General features: G+C 37.5%; 1 protein-coding gene across 6 annotated transcripts in view; it reads right to left on the bottom strand.

Annotated features, from left to right (window-relative positions):
- Positions 1–24,271, bottom strand: part of ZNF385B (zinc finger protein 385B) — a 475,657-nt gene that overhangs the window by 151,872 nt on the left and 299,514 nt on the right. The window contains exon 1 of one of the 6 annotated variants that reach the window (XM_070802864.1): positions 6,578–6,662. The exons of the other annotated variants lie outside the window; for them this stretch is intronic. The gene's annotated coding sequence lies outside the window, so the exon portion shown is untranslated. Of the gene's footprint in view, positions 1–6,577; positions 6,663–24,271 lie in introns of those variants that run through there. 6 annotated transcript variants of the gene reach the window in all.

Here is a 24,271-nt window from a genome sequence, read left to right as displayed (position 1 = left end):
TCATGATCACAAACAAAACAGAACATTTAACTGGTGAATATGTTTTATTTGGAATGCTTTAATAGTTTCTTAGTATGTAACATTAATATGTAAAGGCCCTAAAGAGCCCATTAAAACTCTGCACAACAAGCTGCATTTTAATAATGCAGAGATGATGTGAGATGAAAGCCAATTTCTGCCATTTAGGTAACATTAACAAAAAACAATTTCCTGAAAGAGCTGAAGCTTATAAGTAAGACACTTAAAATGAACATGTTCTACAGATGGCAGAACTTAACATTGGCCCCAAAAGCACAGGAAAAAGAGAAGATTAAAAAAGATTCCTTCCAAACCCAGCTTTTCTTTCAAGTCTTCTGCTCAGAAGAGGATCAAGGGTACTAATGAATATTCAATGTCTAGTTTCTTCTAATAATAAATTCCATTTCTAAATCTATTAATATGAAGTAAAACAAACTTGCCCTATATTTAGTTTCTCTCAAAAGATAAAGTGGTCTTGCATATCCCTTTGGGAGCTGGTAGGGCTTGAACACGATAAGACTTGACTTTCTGGTGGTGGTGGTTTAGTTGCTAAGCTGTGTCCAAGTCTTGCTACCCCATGGACAGTAGCCTGCCAGGCTCCTCTGTCCATGGGATTCTCCAGGCAAGAATACTGGAGTAGGTTGCCATTTCCTTCTCTAGGGGATCTTCCTGAACCAAGAATCGAAACTGGGTCTCCTGCATTGCAGGCAGATTCTTCACCAACTGAGCTGTGAGGGAAGCCCTGACTTTCTGGGGTGAGGTCAAAAGCTGGGTGCCATTTTCTCAATGCCCATCTCTAACCACCATTGGAAAGGTGAGCACTTTGCAGCCCCTTTTCTTTGGATCCACAATGCTTCTGATTTAAATCAGAAATCTTGTTCTGTTTGAGCAAATTTTCATTTCAAAGAGGCAGAATGAATAAGGAAGATGGTTTTTCTCATCTCTGTATTGAACATCCCACAAGTTGAGACCCAGTCCTGCCATCATTCCTCATGCATGTAGAGATAAGAGGTGGGATCTGAGTTCTGTCAGACTTACCCACCATGATTCCTAAAATCATCTTCCAATTTAGTCTCTCTCTCGGGAAGGAGCCTGAGGGCATGAAAACCACTCATTCATCACCTGCCACACCAGTGAGTCTTTGAGCAGACATCCTGGGCTGGCATAATTTGCTTGACAGCTCTGAGTTCAACATGCCTAGTGCCTGAAGCCTCTTTTCTTTTCCATATAAATGTTATAGCGCACTGTCCTTTCTGTACATGGATGATGTTCCTGACCCACCATCAATGGTGGTGAATCTGAACAGCAAAATGTGATGATACAGTAGGGCTGAGCTTGAGGGGTAGACAAAGAAGGAAAACGTCACAAAATGACAGAAACTCTTGAAAAACCCTACCTAGCATCTCAGAGAAAGCTCTGCATTAGTCTGCACTTCAGGCTTTTCGAACTCCCCACTTTCAGCCACTCTGGTATATTTTTCGTATTTTGGATTAGCTTTCAGGCAAACTCCTATTATCTAAAACGATTTCATATGTTGACTGGTACACCCTATATTTAAGGGACAAAGTAGCATTAAATAATAATCATACTCAAACACTTTGGGGAAAATTAAGGAAGACATGTCAGCTCTAATTTTGAATTTTCTTGTTACTTGTTAGTTTGCTCTTCAGTCTTAATGCCAGGAGGGAATAAAAAACTATCATTACTCTCGAATTGCTCAATGGCTTACACGAAGTGAACAGTGGGCTTGAGTCTGCTCTAACTGTGTTAATTTCTACTTGTATTAGCAGACAGCCCAGCACTGAATGACCCAGCTTCCAGTTCATTCTTCCATCAAATCCAAAGAAGTCAGAGCTGCCCAAATACACACATTCCACAGGGAAAAGAGACCAGTAAAGAAGAGAAGACGAAAGAGAGAGAGAGCATGTGTACATTTCTAAAGTGGGCTAAATGGGAGGCAGTATTAGCACTTCTTTAATCCATAGCAATTTCCTGCACTCCAGAAAAGGGGAGAGAAATAGCAGTTCTCTTCCACCCCAATTAAAGTCTGGATTACATGTCTATTTCCTATTTGTTTATTCCCACTGAAACTGAATCTGATACATGAAGAATGTTTTCTATAGGGTCCAAGAATTTAGAAAGAATTGACCAAGCCTTACTCTACCTTACTAGCTCCATGAACACACAGGAAAATGTCACTGAGACATCATCAGTTTAATCACTGGAATACAAGCAAGTTTAGAAGTGTGAGACTGTCCTATGTCAGTGATAGGAATTGATTCCTATGGAAACCTATGTAACAGGCCAATTTGGGGAAAAAACCACAAAAAAACAGATGTTACTGTGATATAAATATTTATTGCTAGTGTTGATCTGCTGATTTTTCTTTTGGGAGGCAGATAAAATATAGTCAGATATCTAATTCAAGATTCATTAAACTTTCACCATAAGGACAAAAGTTCTAAAAAGGGGAAATGTAGACTAGTATAGCAGAAAGCACCTGTTTAAAAAGGGCTGGGTTAACTTCCTTGCTATAGAATCTGTGTGTGACCCTAGAGAAGTCACCTAAACTTCCTCTAAACAGGGAAACTAATATCTACATCAGTAGCTGATGCCATATTCCAGGGTTGTCAGAACTGAGTGAGAGAGGGAACAGACTCTGAGGACAGACAGCTGGGGTTTGAACACAAGCTTCACAGCCTCAGGAGAGTCTGGCAAATGAATGAATCTGTGTTTCAGGTCTCTCATTTGTAAGATGGGGATTATGTTAGGATTTATTAATATTTCATGATATAATATGAGACAATGTATCCATGGGTGTTTAGCGCAAAGCCTGGCATCTGAGACTTCTACCTGCATCCATTTACTTGTTTTATCTGTGACTGTTGTTGCTATTATTATCACAATTATTTTTCCATCCAGAATGTGGTAGTGCTCAATAAATAGTAGCTTTATTTCTCCTTTTAAAATCCTCTTTCTGGCCCCTTTGAAGAATTTTACATGGTTACCACTACATAAATATCATTTGATGGTTTCAGCTTTCACTTTAGACACATGCTTTACCGGACACACACACTTGTGATGACTGATGGTAACCACAAACCTAGAAAGTAAAGGTTTACTGAGACTTTGGAGAGTTTCTAATTATCCAGCTACTTATTGCAAAGATAAAACATCTCAGTCCCAAAGTGGCTCATTCCTCACAAGAAACAATCTATGAATATATACTTTATATATTTAATATTTCAATATAAATTATACCTATATATACAAACACATATATATCTATATATATTCAAGCTCTTAGAAACTCTTTTTGTAATCATATGAATTTTTTATGCTAGTATTTTTTTTATTCTTTTCACTGTATATTTCCTATTCATTCCATATAATTAAAATTGCTCACTCAGTCCTTTCTGTATTATCTGTATACTGTAGCTCTAAAATGAAATTTCTTCAGCTTCCCTGTGGTTCTTGGATTAAGGAAAAATGAGAACATTTCTATTAGAAGATGTTTTACTTTGAGTAGAACATACTTTTGTTGTCTAGGAAAATACAGACTACAATTAAAGTGCTTAGAGGGACATGGCTCTCAAGCAAGCAAATAGAACCCGGTGGGATACAGGGGATTGGGCTGGCTAATGCTTTTCCTACAAACCTTCTTAAAAGACTTTGTATAATGATCATCCCTAGAAAGTTGCTCCCCTAGTGAACCTTTAACTTAATCCCTTCTAAGCTGGGTTAATTTCTTAGAAGCACCTCAAGACTGTTCCACCCAATGGTGACCTCAGCACCTGCTATGGCTTCAGAGTAGAGAATAAAAGCAACTGGCCCTTCTCCTTCTGCTGTAACTTGTCCGTTGTTCTGTATACTTTACACTAGGAACGTGTTCTCCTTGGGGTTAACATAGATTCTCTCTCTTGTCCTCGTAAATTGGACATGATGGAATGCGTTGATTGTCCTTAATAGATAAACTGAGGCACAGGCAAAGCCTTTCAGTGATTTGTCAAGCATCAGAGCTGTTCGGCTGAAGCTGAGGGTCTCCCTCCAAGTCTATTCCATAAGGCCACTTGGACCCCAAGGTCCCTTCCGCTCCAGCGACTCTAAGTGTCATACAGCTTCTTTTCTTTATCCTCAGTGGAAAACAAGTCCAAGAGCCTATCTCATGCTTCATAATGAGAAAATGTAGTCATGTTAGCAGTAGTGTGGTTAGTTATTTTGAGATCACAAATTGTGTAGGAACAGTATCTTTTCAAAAATTAAATCACTGAAATCTGAGCACACTCCATTTATGAAGAATAAACAGTTATGAATGCTCTCAAAAATGAGGCAAATCTGAGGCTGGCAGATCTCTCTTTCTTTACCTGCTCTTCCCCCCTTTTTCATTTTTTTTTTTTTTTCTGGAAAACACGTAGAACTTCCAGCAGTGATGTAGTTAAGAGCGCTCTACATTCTCTAGGTATTCACACAGGCAAACATAATGTCTACTTAGAAAAAAAAAAACCTGTTTCCTTAAATAACTGCCACTTTATTAACTCATAAGTATAGTACTGGACACTGTAATTTAATAGTCTCAGTCAGTTGGACGGCTAAAATACACAATTCAATCATAACAATCATTACACCATCTCCACATTTTTATAGAACGCTTTACTTTGGCAATAAGTATACCTCATTAAAAAAGTGAGCATGGAAGTATGACATTGCGATTAACTCCCTGTTACGCTTACAGCAGCAGCAGAACCCCACAGCAAGTTTCATCCTGGAAAAGTGCTACTATTTGGTAACTGGGGAAAAAAATACTGAATGAAAGTACACTGTAAGATTGTTGGATACTTTTTTCACATACAAAATATAAAATTCTTTGGAATTATGTTTTATTATTTCATGGTCCAGATGGGGTTGTTGCATGACATTAACAAGGTAACAAAATGTTAAACTGAAAGTATGTTGGCTCTAACTGAAAGCTGTATGTCTAAACAGCTTATGGAAGGGTTTTGGCAGTCTAATCACCAGATATTTTACTCTGCTATGTCTTCATTTTTGTTGGTAGCAGACTCTACTGCCATCTCAAAACTCCCTAAAACCTTATACTAAGTATATTGTAAGTAAACATTGTGAATCTTCAAATGGGAATACTGTCTGTTGCAAGCTACATGGGGATCCTAAAATCAATTCTTTGCAGTAAGCTTTATTTATTCAACTCACCATAAATAGTTATCATTAGATGGAGAGACAAAGGAAATAACTTGTCTGGGTTCAGTTAAATTTCTCCAAAATGTTACTATAAATTATGATAAAAAATAAGTTATTTGCTATTAGTAGGAATGAAAGCCCTGTCTGGGATAAGAAACATTTTCTTTAAACTATAATAAACACTGAAACATAACAAAAATAGCCTTCAAATATTATATATGACAAAGAATATTAAACTACCTGAAAAAGACACCACTCTATTAATTTTATTCTGTTTGCTGTAGCATTTTAAATATTTTGCATTTAAACACTTTTTCTTCACTCCAAATTATCAGCAACAATAGTGTCCTCTAAATTTTTTTCAAATCCATGATTTCATTTTATTAAAATTCCATTTATATTTCTAAAATATAATTTCAATAAGAATTTTTGTTAGGAATATTTTTTAAAATTATTGAAAGGAAAAATATCCTCTCATTTATTATAATTCTATAAGAACCTGGGTAGTTCAATTTTCTTGCATATAAACAAGAAAAAAGTGCTTAAATACTTGAAAACACTCCTAAAAGATGACAAAGTTCTGTAGAGTACACAGAGACCCCAGTGCCAAGGAAGGCAACTCCGTCCTTGCTGTTATTAATAACTTGGTTCTACCAAAATTTCAACTATTAAGTTCATACATTTTTATATACCATCATTTAGCCCAGCTTAGTTACAGCTAGGGTGACTATGTAATTTACCATTTAAACCAGGAGAGTTTTGAGAATGAAAGGAGAGGCTATTAATAGGCATAGACTGGGACTGTCCTAAGCGAACTGGGATAAATGATCACCTTAGTTATAGCAATCTTCCTTCAAAATCTTTCTAATATCATTAAGTTAAAGAGCACATGTGTAGTTGTCATATTCTCCAAATATAACTTCCACTACCAGGTCATATAAGTGATGATGGGAAAGGGAGGGGTGGAAGTAAAACAACCAGATGTATTTCAACTTTGAAAAGAAAAAGCTGGCAAAAAAGGACAAGAAGACCAAAGAAAATAAGACCATTTACTAGAAGAAAGTAAAGGTTAAAAAAAGTCACTTTGCTGCTTGAGAGACTTACTTATTTTCTTTTGAGCCCTTTGCCTACCAGTATAGGTTAGTAGTTTGTTTAATTTATTATTGTTATTAAGCAATTCTAATTTCAACTTCATTTGGCAGTAGCACAAATAAATCTGAATAAATATTAGACTAAGAGGTGGTTAATTGTCAGGTTTCATTAATGAACAGAGCTCAAAGCTACTGTAAAGGGTCCGCCACTCTCCAATGGCAGCTCTGCTCAGTCATTGTCATCTCATCAACATACACGTTATCATACCTACTTTTTTTGTATATGGTACAGCAGGGAAGAGATTGTTCACCACCACTGGCTTCTAAGTCTTCTTTGTGACTGCCCACATCTAAGCCCCAATGTTCTGAGTGTAAGTCACAGAAGATAATATCCTAAAATATGACTTGAGCCAGCTACTGGCACTTGGCCTACGGTTGATTCAGTTACTAAAACTACCATCATTGCTGCAAGCCCATTGTAAGCTGATGTTATTTTTGACATTAGTATTTTTTGATGTTATTTTTGACATTACTATTTTTGACATTACTATTTTTGACATTATTTTGAGCTAGTTCAGATAAAGAGGAGGTGCAATGCCAAAACATGCTTGTTAAGTAGCACTCTCATCTCAGGACAACAATATTTTATTCAAACCGTGATACAAAGCCCTTGTCTGAAGTGATAAAGGTGAACTCTTACTATAAGTTAGAAATGACTCACAGACTGCAGATTTATGATATCACAATAAAACAAATTTTATACAAGCATAAAATAAATGTCAATGAAAAATAATAACCTGATTTTTACCTTCATTTAGCGTTAATCACTAAACAGAGAACTTATATTGTAAAAGTAAAAACTATCATTTAAAAAAATTTAAATCTGAAATTAGGACAGTTCAAAGGAAAAATCATCCTTTAACTATCTGATCTATGTTACTACTTTCAAAACAAAGAATTTGGCTTTTTTAAGTAAAAAAGCTTTCCTCGGCCTTTTTAGTTTAAATAGTTAAGCCTCTGTGTGGGAAACTGTGGGCTGTGTAAACTTCCTTTATTCCGTCCTAGAAAGCTTAAAAACTGCATTTCTATAGAAACCATATAGATAGTATAGCATTTAAAAGACATTTCCAGAGCAAATCTTTTGTAAACAGTTTAGGAGTATACATAAAATCTCTAGGAACCATTTTTCCTCTCTTTTGAACTATATGAGCTAAACTCTTTAGAATCTTTTAGAGAATCTAGTGATTAATATCTGTATTAGTTTCTATTGCTACATACCAAATTATCAACAAACTTATGGGCTTAGAACAACACTTATTTATTATCTCATGGTTCCACAGGTAAGAAGTTTGCGTGAGCTTGACTGGATTCTGTGCTTGGGATCTGACAAGGCCAGAATCAAGATGTAGTTTCTTATCTAGAAGCTCTTATCCAGAAGCTCTCAGTTCTGGTACCTGGATTACTGGTTCTGCCCTCTGAGTCATCCTGCCTTTTTCATGAACAGTAGCATATGTGTGCAACTGTAGTCTAGCAACATGTTCAAAGTCCATATTTCTAAGAGTCTGTTCAAGGCAATCTAAGATTTTTCTACCATGTTCCTCAAAATTCTTCTAACCTCCAGCCACTTCCTTATTCCAATTCCATTTCTACATTTTCATTTAATTGTAATGGCAGTACCCCATTTCCAGGTATCTAATCTATCCCTTTGTACTAAGTCGCTTCAGTCGTGTCTGACTCTTTGCAACCCTATGGACTGTAGCCTGCCAGGTTCCTCTGTCCATGGGATTCTCCAGGCAAGAACACTGGAGTGGATTTTTATACCCTCTTCCAGGGGATATTCCTGACCCAGGAATTGAACTCACATCTCTTAGGTCTCCTGCATTGGCAGGCAGGTTCTTTATCACTAGAGCCACCCAGGAAACCCTAATCTATCCTTTCAGAAAGATCCTATTTCCCTTGGGTTTTGTTCTTGACTTTTCTTGGTTCTTGTGTTTTTAACCACATCTGGTACTTAGTATTTTTATTGTGGGTTCAGTGCATCATCTTATCATAAACGCACAGCAACATTAACATGGTTCAGTAGTAGTATCTATAAAGTATGTACTACTATGCTTGTATTTTACAGATAAAATGTATACATTAGCACCTATGTTGGATATGGGCATGGCTTAATATGATGCTGATGACAGAAAATGCAACATCGATCTGTATCCTTCACAGTTATCTCGCAAAAGTCAGTACTATACTCTTGAAAATAAGCTTCTATTAGCCTTTCATGTTTCCTCCATTACTTTTCCTTTGGCCACTTCATCTTAGCTTATCACACAACCAATATAAAGCTATTTTTGTGCCAGTCTTTCATGGGTCCTCTTGATAAAAACTAAATTCCAACAGCTTGGGCACACTGAAATTTTTCATTAAAAAAATCTTTTTTTTTTAAAATAAATTTTTAAAAATATTATGTTTGTGTCTTACAGTTAGGGGAAAAACTAGATAACATTATTGCTTCATAAGCCTTTTAAAATATTTATGCATTTATTTGGTGTGCTAGGTGTTAGTTGCGGCACTAAGGATCTTCATTGCAGCCTGTGGGAGCTGCAGTTGTGGCCTGCGAACCCCAAGTTGCAGCATGTACAACCCAGTTCCTGGACCAGGGATTGAACCTGAGCCGCCTGCATTGGGAGCCTGGAATCTTAGCCACTAGACTATCAGGGAAGTCCCCCATGAGCCTTTGTTTCTTGATTTGACCAGCAAGTTCTAAATTTAAGTATCCTGATACAAAGAATTCAACAAGTACAAAACCCTTTGAAAAAATTAATTCAACTTTTCACAGTGTGAAAAGGTAAAAATCATCTTCACTAGAGCTCAAGCACTGAAAATGTCAGTACGAAGAGAGAATCTTAAAAAAAGATCCAAGTTAGTAAAAGAAAGAGTTCTAATGTAGTTGCCATGGTAACTGCAGTATTACCCTGTTGCAAACTAGTATGTGGTTAGTAAAGTGCTTCTGTATTAGACTGTATTAGATTCTTTGGGATGGAAGGTATTCTATAAATCTAAATTATAAGAACTCAAAATAATATCAGTAAATCTTAAAATGTTTTCAAGAAGATATCTTAAAAATATAACAAAATCTAAAATCCATTACCATGAGCTTGTTTTCTTGACATGCCTGCAACTAACTCAACTGCCTCCTCTGCCATGACTGACTCACCTGTTCCTGGTGATGCCACCCTGGGTGCAGTACTGGCTGATTTTTTTCATGAGAGATGCCAACAGTTGTTATACTATGGAGCTCATGATATTACACATTACCATAGTTTTGAATTTGGTTTGTAAAAATAGCTTCAAGTTGTAATAAACGCCATAACGAATTCCATGTACTTAAGGCTCTGTCTGCATAATAACTCGTATCTTCTAATATTGAGCTGTTTGGCACTTTGAAAAACTAGGCTTAGAATTAGTGTTCATCCTTCTAAAAAGAGTTTATTAATTCTTATGGTTCACAATCTTTATTTTGGAAAAAAAAAAGACATAGATATAAGCAGGGCTTCCCTGATGGCTTAGCAATAAAGAATCTGCTGGCAATGCAGGAGATAGAAGATACACAGGTTTGATCCCTGGGTAGTAATGATCCCCAGGAGGAGGAAATGGCAGCTCCTCCAATATTCTTGCCTGGAAAATTCCATGGATAGAGAAACTTGGAGGGCTATAGTCCAAAGGGTTGCGAAGAGACAAGAATCAGTGAGTGAGCACACATTGCTATAAGAAACCGATTTTTATGTTAAATGCCTTTAGTATTTAGAATGTAAAGAAGGAAATGATTCCTGAGGCTACTGTTGTGAAGAATTCTAAAAGATATGAGGAATCATTGTTTATCTGGATTATGGGGAAGCACATTATTTGACAAAAGGTAGAAAGTAAATGAGTAAAAGAATGTTTTAATAATTGTATTAGCAACTACTGTGCATGTGTGTGTTGACAGATAACAAAACACCTCCAAAGGAATGGACAGGTATTTAGACCTTTTGAGTAACAGATGGTATTTGACTTTTCCAACCAACCGCCTTGCTATTACATGTCTATCTTCTATAGAATCTCTTGGGTGATCTAATTACTGGTAAACTGGTTTGTGGTTCAAAAATACCCACTTTATAAATTGAGAAACTGAGCTCCAGAAAGGTTAAGGGATTTGCTCAAAACTATGCTATTTCAAAGCTGAGACTAAACTCAGATTTTCTGATTTAAAAAAACCTAAGGTATTCACTCCTTCATATATCTTAGTGCCAAGTACATGTGGATGGAAAGTATTTAAAATAACAAAAATTAATAGCAATGAAATGAGAATTCCTGATAAGCTTATATTACATGCTGTCATATCAAAGATAGAACATCCAGATGTTTGATTTCAACTAATAGCTAAAATTTCTTAGTCGCAGCTAAACTAATGGGCAGAACTCAGAGCAATTCTTTTTAAACTTCTCTACCTAGTATTTTCCCCAAATAATTAAAAAATAGGAATACTTTTTATAGTTTTGTATGGAACTGTTTTCTACCTAAACTTTCTTTTCTGTTAAAATACCTCCATTAAAGGAGATTCTATATTATTTAAATATTATGGCATTACATGTCAGTATAGTATTTTCTCCAAACTGGGTATCCAATAACTACTTTGGATGATAAAATCAACTCCGTTATTAAACCACAAACTACTATCCAGGTAGTGATTAAATCAACCACAGGATTCAGCAAAGTGGCCTCTTTGGAAATTTAAATACCATTCTGAAGACTGATAGCAGCTGTTTGATGACTCAGTAAAAAAAAAGAGTAAATGATGGTGATTCAGGAAGAAATTCCTGCTATCATCACAGATAAACACCCTTCTCCTAGCCTCACAGCCTGTGAGAGAAGTTCTGACCTGGTCTGTCTAAGCAGATTCCTCATGGTGTGTGGACTGCCTGACCTCTCTGAATAACGGGAAGCATCAGAAAATGTCTCCGCTGACCTGTATCTCAGTCTCACGTTTGTTGTGCTGTTTGCTGGTTCATTAGAAACCTTAAGTGAAAACAATTCTAAACAGAATCTGTCTTCATTTGTGCCAATCTTCCAGCCTAGAGCAGATTTATTGCAAGACCCAGCCACTGTCACTAATGAATGCCTTCCAACCTAAGGGTCAAGAAATAACAGATCCAGTCTGAACTCTAATACTGATCTCAAGAAAGAAACTAACTCCACATCTCAGAAACCAAACACAGCACTTGAAAACTAAGTGGCATTTCTTTAAAATACTATTTTAATATGAAATTAAAGAAAAGTCAACCAGAGGGCATTTTAAAATGTTCTAATCAAAGAAGTATTGCATAGCTTCCTTAGGTAGCTACTCCGAATGAGAAAAATATTTATCTGAATATGGGAGTCTGGTGAATTATGTATCTATTTCTATATCTTTTAGATCAAACATTTTCTCTCTGAAATCTTTGCCCAGGAATACTCCTTTAAATTGAAAGCATCAGTAACATAATTTTTTATGTTGGTTCTACAAAGGGGCTGCTGCTGCTGCTGCTAAGTCGCTTCAGTCGTGTCCAACTCTGTGTGACCCCATAGATGGCAGCCCACTAGGCTCCCCCATCCCTGGGATTCTCCAGGCGAGAACACTGGAGTGGGTTGCCATTTCCTTCTCCCATGCATGCAAGTGAAAAGTGAAAGGGAAGTCACTCAGTTGTGTCCGACTGTTCTCGACCCCATGGACTGCGGCCCACCAGGCTCCTCCGTCCATGGGATTTTCCAGGCAAGAGTACTGGAGTGGGGTGCCATCGCCTTCTCCTACAAAGGGGCAGAGCCATTTAAATTGCTTAACTAAAGTGACTATCTTGCATTTCTTGTTTTGTAGGGTGCTGCTTGTTTTTATAGCAATCTTGACGACTACACCAGGAGATACTTTAAGGCAAGAACCAATCTTGTATTATTTCTTTTTCTTCCTCCATCACTGAAACCAGCATGTGGAGAATGCCCAACAAAAGTTTTCAGAATTATACCACTCTCATAGAAAAGACCCATATTCCATTTAGGGAAAATGTTTCCAACTTTCACTTTCCCTACATAATAACAGCAGTTAAACTCCCATTGGAGAAGGAAATGGTGAGGTGCAGCTAAGTTTCTCAAAAGATTCATGACGGTATGTGGATAGAAAGAAAAAAAAATAAATGACAAGGTGAAGGTAAATTATAAACACAGCCATTCTTGGATGAACAAAGGCATATAACCCACTTGGGTATTCCAGTCAGCACCATTTTCTTTGAATACACAAGATAAAATGGCACAGTGTTACGGTCCTTTGAGAGCATTAGAGATTCTGGGCATAATCCTTTGGCAACATTTAGAAACTACATTTAAGTTTGGGGATGCTGCCAGCTCATTTGATAACTGTGTGCTGAGGAAGGGTTAGGTTTCAGTCTGGATAAAGCAAGAAAAAGATTTTGAAGTTCACTAAGTAAATTCTGAAACTATCCCAAAGCAATAATAAAATATTCATTTCATGTATAAAATTCTTGGTTATTATCTAGGATGGCCATTTTTAAGCCTTTATGAAACTAGATAACAGGTATGGAATAAAAAATTTTCTGACTTCTAACATAAGTTGTACATAAAGTTTCTAAATCTATGTATGACAACAGTTTTATATTGCTGATTCTGTTTTTTTAAAAGCTCTGGCATTATGTAAAAAAAAGAATCTGATGTAGAAATGTAATTTTGCCTTGTATCTAAGTGAGTTGAAGAATCTTCTTTCAAACTCACATTCACCATTTGAATTTATGACATAGTTATGACAGATGTGCATAATTCTGAGTTACTTGAAATGTTGTATTAATTGAAATACACCCATTACGAATGTTTCTTGGGATCAGTTGCTACAAGGTCCCTTAGAATCAACAGAGCCATCAATATTGTTATACTAAAATGTCAAAATCAAAAGAAAAAAGTTTTAAAATATCTTTTCTCCCAAATATGCTATTAGGACAATTTGCTTTTTCATTATCTATTTCTCCATTTAAAGCTGTGAACTGCTATATCTGTTATGATGACAAGATCCAAGGAGTCAATAAGAAACAGATTGCTGGGCAGGATCAAAATGATTCCCATTTTTACCACTTTCTTTTTTACCTACAATTCTCATCACATTGATGAGAGGTATACATAAAGTCTATAGCAACAAATAAAACTAAATGTCTCTTTACAGTACATTCTAAAACAAAGAAGAAATATAACACAAATATTGTATATAAGGATTTATAGGATTACTGACCACTGACATACTGCCTAGGCTCACTTTAGTAGTACTTATTTTATTTTGTAAACTGTCTGAAACTTCATTAGGAAACATTCTGAGAAGATATTTATGCAATACTTAAAAGTGTCCACTAATAAAATGAGCAATTAGGATCACGCCATTTTTATGTGTTTAATTTTAAGACATTGAAGAATTATGTATTCAGTCTCATTAGCCAAAATAAAACATGCAAGCTTTTTAATATTTTTTAAAAGTGTTACAATAATTATAAATATTCTACTTAGCAAATCACCTGGCTACCAACTTGGACTTGCAATTTTAAATGTTAGAATACATTTCTCTTTTAGCCCACCTAGTTGTAAATTAAATTTTTTGCCTTCTCTATAATGATAACTACTCTGCAATTTTTCAAGAGAAAATATCATACATATTGCCAATATATGAGAGTCTGGAAAACCAGAATTATTTTTCAACTGGAGTATTATTATTTTCTTAATGGAAGTTATCATAATTCAAATGTTATATTAGAGAACAAAATCTTGATATTATGACATAAATTACATATTTGGAAAATTCATGTATTGCTAACAGGAATGTCTTAAGCAATAACTCATTAAATAAGTTTATTTTGCTATTTAATTTTCCTCATTATTATTTTTAAAATTCTTTATTTTAAAGATGCCAAAATTTTCCTTAACTACCTCTAAAGATCCATGTGATTCCTTCAGTTCAGTTCAGTCGCTCAGTCGTGTCCGACTCTTTGCGACCCCATGAGTCGCAGCACGCCAGGCCTCCCTGTCCATCACCAACTCCCGGAGTTCATTGAGACTCACGTCCATCGAGTCCGTGATGCCATCCAGCCATCTCATCCTCTGTCGTCCCCTTCTCCTCCTGCCCCCAATCCCTCCCAGCATCAGAGTCTTTTCCAATGAGTCAGCTCTTCGCATGAGGTGGCCAAAGGACTGGAGTTTCAGCTTTAGCATCATTCCTTCCAAAGAAATCCCAGGGCTGATCTTCAGAATTCCTTAGGTATCTTCAAATTAATTTGATATTAAATAATATAATTCTTACTATTTAATTTACTTCCTCATGGATTTGGATTGCTAGAAAATTGATTGGGCTTTAGTTAATAGCATTGCCAGGCCAAAAAAGAACAAATGAGCATTGGTTCAGGAGTAAAACAATTGTGGATTCAGGTTTGGTTCTGCACCTTTTGATCTGTATAGCCTTAGACACATGAGTGTATCTAAGCTACAATTTCCTCACCTACACATTGAATTCAATAATACTGCCCACCTTTATCGGGCGGTATTGAGGATTAAATGAGACAATGTGCCCTAAACTGTCAACCCAGGGCTTAAGAGAGTGCTCTTAAGCACATACTCTGTATGTGTTAGCTGATGTTAGTACAATCTTCCAAAGCAACCTCCTAAAACAATCTGGGTATGCTGCAGTCTAGTTCAAAGTTTGTTGTTGTTTAGTAGCTAAGTCGGAGAAGGCAATGGCAGCCCACTCCAGTATTCTTGCCTGGAGAATCCTGTGGACAGAGGAGCCTGGTGGGCTGCTGTCCATGGGGTCACTCAGAGTCAGACACAACTGAAGCGACTTAGCATGCATGCATGCATGCATTGGAGAAGGAAATGGCAACCCACTCCAGTATTCTTGCTTGGAGAATCCTAGGGAGAGAGGAGCCTGGCGGGCTGCTGTCTATGGGGTTGCACAGAGTCGGACATGACTGAAGTGATGCAGCAGCAGCAGCAGCAGCAGCAGCAGTAGCTAAGTCGTGTCCAGCTTTTTTGCAACCCCATGGACTACAGCTCACCAGGCTCCTCTGTCCGCGGGATTTCCCAGGCAAGAATACTGGAGTGGGGTGCCTTTTTCTTCTTCAAGGGATCTTCCTGACCCAAGGATCAAACCTGTGTCTCCTACATTGGCAGGTGAATTCTTTACCACTGAGCCACCAGGGAAGCCCACAGATCAAAGTATAAGCATTGGTAAATCCTATATCTTTTATTTAAAAAATTTTTTTTTCTAGGGTCTCAATTTTTCTAAAGAAAAAGATTTTTTTCCATTCCAACATAATGCAATGGCCAAGGACCTTAGAACAACAATATTATTTTATAATGTTCAGTGTGCCATGGTTAAGACATAGTGTAATAATACTGCCTATTTTTATGGCACTTTTTAGTACTCAACGTGTTATCTCATACATTATCTCATGTGACTGTAAGCAACAATCCCATGAAGGAGGCCAAGTAAAGGCGGGGTGACAGCAATTGGTTACTTGGGAAAGCACACAGGACTATTTTCTGATGGAGCCTACTGGAGTTCAGTTCTTCTTAGTCTGATACTTCTTCCTTACTCCCTCCCTACCTGAACTACAACAACTCTCTTTTAAAAATTCTACAATATACACCAATATTTATCAGAAGTTAAATGCAAGTCTGTCTTTAGAAAATACCTCTTTGGTAATTTGTGATCCATTTTAAAGCTGAGTCCATTCAGAACTCTTTTATTGAAAGCTTTCTCTAAGGATTGGCACTGTGGGAGATATCAACGTGAACTCACAGAGACTTTTAAGTTTAAAAATTAAAAAAAAAAAATCCTAAAGGTGTAGGGCAGATTATAAAAATATAAATTAAAAAAGTGGATTTCTAAGAAGGGGTTAATTATGACTAGGAAAAAGATGTAATCTAAATAAATGGTAGAACTGAAAGAAATAATAAAAGTAATTCTATCCCAATAAAAGAACTGCCGTATTAGCTAGAAATTTTTAATTAATTGACAAGAAATAACTAGTTAGAATCCACTTCCATCAACTCTTCCTATAACTAAAAAGTATTTATGTTGGTAATAGTTTTTGAATTCTGTTCATCATATAAATTCAAATGCAAATAATAAACCAGCTGTTGTTGTTGTTCAGTCACTCAGTTGTGTCCACCTCTTTGTGACCCCAGGGACGGCAGTACACCAGGCTTCCTTGTCTTTAACTATCTCCCAGAGTTTGCTCAAACTCATGTCCACTGAGTCAGTGATGACATCCAACCATCTAATCCTCTGTTGCCTGCTTCTCCTACAGTAAGTCATAGTATCCAGAGAGTTTTTACAAAGCAAACATTATTATATGTGGTAACAATTTATTACTACAACTATTCTATATGAATATGAATTTTCTATATGAAAAATATATAACTATACTATAGGGTTTATTCTATACATACTTTAATTTGTTGCAAAGTAAAACAGCAAGATTGTTTTTGAGGAAACTTTTGTCTGCTCTCCTTGTCAAAGTGGTTACTGGAGGGAATGTCTCAAAATTTCCAAAGAGTATTCTAACATTTAAAATTGTAAAATGTCACTGAGCCTGTACACATTTTAAAACTCAATTCAAAACAGTTTATACTCTGTAGCAAAAGGGAAATAATATTTTCTTCTTGGACAAGGTACATAATTGTGAAGTGATTTGTTTTCTACATTGCATATTTTAAGAAGTAATCATATTCTGTTTCCAGCTCCATGTCTGTTGAAACAGTGCTCTTTATATCTTTTACATAACAAAGTCCCTTCCCCGTGGCAAGTGCCTGATAGAAGTATGTTTAAAGCACACAGTATGATTTTTTTAAAAATACAATCTATTTTGACATGTTCAGTTCAGTTTGACATGTTAGACATAGTTATTTCAAATATGTAAATCTTTTAATTCCAGCACATACTATTTTATTTACCACTCTTAGGCAGGCTAGAAATACTTTATGATTCTTAATTCTTCAGTGTCCACTTTCCTTTTATTTTTCCTTTTAATTCTGGTTAAAATAGGACATCAAGACAGACTCTGCCTGTGCTTTTTCATCTGTCATAGTGCTTTGGTTTATAAAACAATTTAAGTTAACTACCTATTGAAGAGATATTTTCTAAACATGAAACAACTGAAAATGTCATTAGAATCACCAATTGTTAGTGCTGTGCAGTTGCTAAGTAGTGTCTGACTTTTTATGAGCTCATGGACTGCAGTGTACCAGGCTTCCCTGTCCTTCAGCATCTCCTAGAGCTTGCTCAAACTCATGTCCATTGAGTCAGTGATGCCAACCAACCATCTCATCTTCTGTCATCCCCTTCTCCTGCCTTCAATCTTTCCCGGTATCAGGGTCTTTTCCAATGAGTCGGCTCTTTGCATCAACTGGCAAGAGTATTGGAGCTTCAGCTTCAGCATCAGTCCTTCCAATGAATATTCAGGGTTGATTTCCTTTAGGATTAACTGATCTAATTTTCTTGCATTTCAAGGGACTCTCAAGAGTCTTCTCCAGCACAACAGTTCAAAAGAATCAATTCTTTGGCTCTCAACCATCTTTATGATCCAAATTTCACATCCATACATGACTATTGGAAAAACCATAGAACTAACTAGATGGACCTCAGTTGGCAAAAAATGTCTCTGCTTTTTAATATGCTGTCTAGGTTTGACATTCCTTTTCTTCCAAGGAGCAAGCATCTTTTAATTTCATGGCTGCAGTCACCAACTGCAGTGATTTTGGAGCCCAAGAAAATAAAATCTGTCACTGTTTCCATTGTTTCCCCATCTATTTGCCATGAAGTGATGGGACTGGATGCCATGATCTAAGTTTTCTGAATGTTGAATTTTAAGCCAACTTTTTCACTCTCCACTTTCACCTTCATCAAGAGACTCTTTAGCTTTTTAGTTCCTCTTCACTTTCTCCCATTAGGGTGGTATCATCTGCATATCTGAAGTTATTGATATTTCCCCCAGCACTCTTTATTCCAGCTTGAGCTTCATCCAGCCTGGCATTTCATATGATGTAGTCTGCATATAAGTTAAATAAGCAGGGTGACAATATACAGCCTTGATGTACTCCTTTACCAATTTGGAACCAGTCTGTTGTTCTATGTCCGGTTCTAACTACTGCTTCTTGACCTGCATACAGATTTCTCAGGAGGCAGGTCAGGTGGTCTGGTATTCTCATCTCTCAGAATTTTCCACAGTTTGTTGTGATCCACACAGTCAAAGGCTTTTGCATAGTCAATGAAGCAGATGTTTTTCTGGAATTCTATTGCTTTTTCTATGATCCAGAGGATGTTGGCAATTTGATCTCTGGTTCCTCTGACTTTTCTAAGTCCAGCTTGTACATTGGAAGTTCTTGGTTCATGTATTGTTAAAGCCTACCTTGAAGAATTTTGAGCATTTCCTTGCTAGTATGTGAAATGAGTGCAATCGCTTGGTAGTTTGAATATTCTTTGGCATTGCCTTTCTTTGGAATTGGAATGAAAACTGACCTTTTCCAGTCCTGTGACCAGTGCTGAGTTTTCCAAATGTGTTGGCATATTGAGTGCAGCACTTTTCACAGCATCATCTTTCAGGATTTGAAATAGCTCAGCTAGAATCCCATCTTCTCCACTAGCCTGGTTCGTAGTGATCCTTCTTAAGGCCCACTTGACTTCAGATTCCAGAATGTCTGGCACTAGGTAAGTGATCACACCATTGTGGTTATCCAGGTCATTAGGATCTTTTTTGCATAGATCTTCTGTGTATTCTTGCCCCCTCTTCTTAATATCTTCTGCTTCTGTTAGGTCCCTACCATTTCTGTCCTTTATTGAGCCCATCTTTGCATGAAATGTCCCCTTCGTGCCTCTAATTTTCTTGAAGAGATCTCTAGTCCTTCCCATTCTATTGTTTTCCTGTTTCTTTGCATTGTTCACTTAGGAAGATCTCTCCTTGCTATTCTTTGGAACTCTGCCTTCAGATGAGTATATCTCTCCTTTTCTCCTTTGTCTTCACTTTTCAGCTATTTATAAGGCCTCCTCAACCAATTGTTAGTAAGTAGCTTCTTTTTCCCCCCCAAATGGAAGAGACCAAGAAATGGTCTTGGATTTGAAGTGTATTTATGGGCAGTCAGGCATGAGGGTGGGATATCATACTCCATTTTTTAACCAGGGTGACAGCTGGTCCCAATGCTTAAAAAATCTGTGCACTGGCAAGTACCTATATAAATACTTATCGAGTGATTTGGTTCAATGTGAAAAATCAGGAATCTACTCCTTATCCCTTAAGATGCATTTATTTTCATACATTATTAAATAAGCTTAATTATTACAGGGAGTACAAGTGGCCGTTACAAATTTATGTCCTTAAGTATAGTATTCTCAAGAGGAATAACTGTTTATACCTAGTAAACATCAACAGTATTAGAGGTCCTAAGCCTCTAGTGTCCCAGTAAACAAGGGCAGCAAAACAGTGAGAAAGCCAACTTTTCCTTCTTCACAGGAATTTCAGCTCAAGATCTGTGAAATCTTCTAAAGAGAACATTGATATTTGGGTCAGGAGGCTTTTTAGTACCAATGAATTTTGAACTGATTTGTAAATCCCCTTTACAAAATAAGGATCTATTATTTTGTAAGTCTGAGTAGAGATGATAGTTTTTTTGTAATAGCATAAGAAGTATAAATAGTAGCTGGGAGTCAATAAATTCTTAGAAATAAACTAATATATCTGTTAAGGGCTTTGCTGATGACATAGTTGGTAAAGAATCTGCCTGCATTGTGGGAGACACGGGTTTGATCCTCAGATTGGGAAGAGCCCCTGGAGAAGGAAATGGCAACTCCCTCCAGTAGACTTGCCTGGAAAATCCTATGGACAGAGGAGCCTGGTACATTGCAGTCCATGGGGTTGCAAAGAGTTGGATACTACTGAGTAATTAAGCACAATCATATTTGTTTACATTTATACAAAATTACTTCTGATGTGATCAAAACTGATCCAATGTTCTACTAGTAGAAAGCATATTTCAGCTAATTGTGGAGCCTATAAGTTGAAGTTAAAGTGTGAAGCAGAAATTTGATAAGGACTCTTCTTGCTCAAAAAGAAACACAAAAAACAAAAAACAAATAAAACGGTTAAGAGTATCCTGTGACACTGGGCACCTCCTTAAAAGGTGTTTGGACTTTAGTGCTGCCCACCATCACACCCTGACTCTTTTTTAAGGCTCTTCTCCTTACTGTAGGACTGGGCGGTATTTTCACCAGTACCTGAGAGTCACAGACATTTAAGAAATGCTCCATTAGTTCAGTATTGCCTTCAGAAAGGACAATTTCTGCTCTCTGAGTCTTCATCTATTTCTTCTTTTTTGTGGTGAGAAAAAGACATTCCTCCTTTGGATTTTGAGAGCTGTGGAATCTAGATTGCTTTAAACTCTAGACTGGACTTTAGGAGATTTACTGAATGTCTATAAAATATGCAAATAATTTAAAATTTAATGGTTGCTGTGTCATTCTGGTTTTTTGTTAATCTGTTCTTAAAAGAGTTGCCTTGACAAAACAGATTAATTTATAAAAATAATTGAAGAGTTTCTTTCTTATTATAACAGCAATACAACTTTATCAGAGAAATTTTGAAAAGCATAAGAAATGATAAAAATGAAAACTTATATTTCCATTATTTGGGGATAACTACCTATGGCATTTAGGTACTGGCCATGTTTTCACAGTTTCTATAGGTTGCAGATGGAGTAGAATCTGGTTGACCTGGATGAAAGCTTCCCATACTGGGAGCACTCATGGAAGGCACACACCTATCAGAGCATGTACACCAGGCACCTGGGTGTCTCATGGGTCTTGGGTCTGTCTTACTCTGGGGTCTGTGGTTTCTCCTTTGATACCTATTCTAGATTTACTGGCCCAGATTATTTGGTTCTATTTAGACTTGGTTTATAGCTTGTTCAAGGATGAGGATATGGGCACAATGATATCAAACAGACATATATGTGGTGTGGGCCAATATGCCAGATGAGAAGTAATAGACCTGAATATTTGAGACCCAGAAGGTATTGATAAACAAACCACAAGGATCAATAAAAGTGGAGAAGAGTGACCAAAAATCCAGGGAGAGGAAGGAACTAATAAAATAATAGGTATGTGGAGATCCTGAGTGCTGCCAGAGCAATAGAAGGCCATAAAACATGGAAGCAGAGAGTGACTAGGAAACATTAAAAAAGACTTCAGTAACTGTTACTCATGATGACAAAATCTGACATTCAAACTTCCAACATTCAAGTTTCTGTGTTTCTCCTGACTGACAATGTCACTTCTATTCTCTTCTATTACTGAATTTTCTAAATGCATTGTATTAAGACACCAACTTCATGTCTTATTAAAACTCAACCGCTCCTTTCTTTTTTCTCTTTCTTGGTCTGTGCCCATGCCTCCACTTTCAGGCTTGTACACTGTAACCAAGAAGTACCTGCCAGGGGTGCATGCACGCTAAATCACTTCAGTCATGTCTGACTCTTTGGGACCCTATGGACCATAGCCCACCAGACTCCTCTGTCCATGGGATTCTCCAGGCAAGAACACTGGAGTGGGTTGTGATGCCCTCCTCTAGGGGATCTTCCCGTTGCGGGAAGGTGGGTCCCTTACCACTAGCACCACCTGGGAAGCCCAGTAGCCTGAACCTCAATCAGAAGTGAGCAAGAGTCAGGAGGGATCCTGGTGTGAATCTTTCTGGAGAAGAAGTTCCACGTGCACATGCCAAGTAAGCCTATAGTACCTGCTGACCGGGCTGATGTGCCCCTTCCAGACTCAGCAGCCAGCCCAGCACCCCACAGCTTTGCAGCCACCCTTGCCTGTCTTCCCTTTCCCCTAACTTGTGCTCCCCTGGGCTTGAACTCTCAAATAAAATCAGAACTTTAATCCTTGCCTCAGGCTCTGTTTTCTAAAGCAGTGATTCTCAAATTTTAACGTGGATACAAATCACCTGGGGATCTTGTAAAATAAAATACAGATTACGTGTTGGGAGATTTGGGGTGTAGACTGGGAAGCAGCGTTTCTCAGCACTTCTCAAGTGCCACCTGCACTGCTGGTCCTTGACACAGCAAGGTTCTAGAAGACACGCTGCTGCTGCTGCTAAGTCACTTCAGTCGTGTCCGACTCTGTGCGACCCCATAGACAGTAGCCCACCAGGCTCCCCCGTTCCTAGGGTTCTCCAGGCAAGAACACTGGAGTGGGTTGCTATTTCCTTCTCCCATGCATGAAAGTGAAAAGTGAAAGGGAAGTCACTCAGTCGTGTCTGATTCTTAGCGACCCCATGGACTGCAGCCTACCACACTCCTCCGTCCATGGGATTTTCCAGGCAAGAGTACTGGAGTGGGGTGCCATCGCCTTCTCCGCTAGAAGACATAGAGTAAGACAAAACTCATCACAACTGTAAAGGACACTCCTTGATGGTCAAAGCTGTGTCTCTCTGTCTCTCTCTTTTCATTGTTTTATCCCCTGAACCTATGACAATGCCTGGGATATCGGAAGTGCTCAATAGGTATCTAATGACTGAGTAATAAATGAATGAATTCTCCCAGGTGACTTTAGTAATTCCCAGTTATGGTAAAAATTTCTAATTTTAACATGCAAAATTCTAGGGTAGATTACATTGTCTGGTTGTGGTTTTCTGTATTTCTTGTTACTGACAAATGAATTTTTATATACCCTGGAATGCAGGTAATAGTGTTAGGAGATGGGGCCTTTGGGAGGTGACTAGGTCATGAGGGTAAAGCCCTCATGAATGGAATTAGTACCCTTATCAAAGGGACCCCAGGGACATTCCTTGCTCCTTCAACCATGTGAGATTATAGCAAAAAGACAGCCACGTAGGATACGGCTCTTACCAGACACCAAATCTGCAAGCACCTTGATCCTGAACTTCCTGGCTTCTAGAACTGTGAGAAATAAATTTGTCTTACTGCTAAAAGTTACATGGTGTTCTGTGGTATTTTAACAGCTCAAATGGACCAAGACAATGTTGAATGCCAAATACAGATATACACTTATACTGTCCCAGCATCAAGGAGTTAAAGCTAAAAGCCATGAAATCTACAAGGTATGTGTCAGAAACTGGTTGCTGATTTGGAAGCCTGGATAGACCCTGCTGAGGTATCCAGTTCAGGAAAGCTGCTATTGGGTTCCCAGAGGCCAGCCTTCCTTTTAAAGCCTGATTGTCTTCTCTCAGGTGCTAGAGTGCAAAGAGAAGTGTGCTTAAGATCCATTATATTGGCTGCTTCTCATGGTTACTCACCCAGCACTTCACTTTTCATACAATGCCTTCTATTAGAGAGGGTAAATGGCAGTTTTCCACCGAATTTTAAAATGGTGCATCATGTATAATTCATAAAAAGTGCCAGCAGCATCAACATCCTCCTCTGGTATTTGTCCTACTTAGGAAATGTCAGACATTAGCCTTCAGTGATAGGTGCGATGCCTATTATTGGATGTAACTGTCCTTGTCCGACTGTTCCTTCTGTGGCTACCAACGGTCATTTGGACATTGGAGATTTTTTAGCTGACGACCTCAGCAATTATTATTTTCATGTTACAGTTTTACTGTTGTCATAGAGGCACAGAAACAGCTGAATAGTTTTCATATATGGAATTCCTGATAGGGTGATACTAAGCAGGCTACTATATGTCACTGAATTTATTTCTAAACAGGCAAGGTTAGATGTTTGCCCTTGAATTTTAAGGAATTTCTAGAGGCCACGAGAGTTTGTTTTTTTTTTAACCAGGAACTCTTGTTTGGAAGTACTCTCTATTACAGTAGTTCTCAAAGTGTGGTCCTGAACCAGTGGCATTTGCATCACGCTTGAATTTGTTAGAAAATTTTGGAGCCATGTAATGTTTCACCAGC

The sequence above is a fragment of the Bos indicus genome, chromosome 2 (assembly GCF_029378745.1).
Source record: "Bos indicus isolate NIAB-ARS_2022 breed Sahiwal x Tharparkar chromosome 2, NIAB-ARS_B.indTharparkar_mat_pri_1.0, whole genome shotgun sequence".
In the NCBI taxonomy this organism is placed as follows: Eukaryota; Metazoa; Chordata; class Mammalia; order Artiodactyla; family Bovidae; genus Bos; species Bos indicus.
This window is presented reverse-complemented; position numbering and strand designations above follow the sequence as displayed.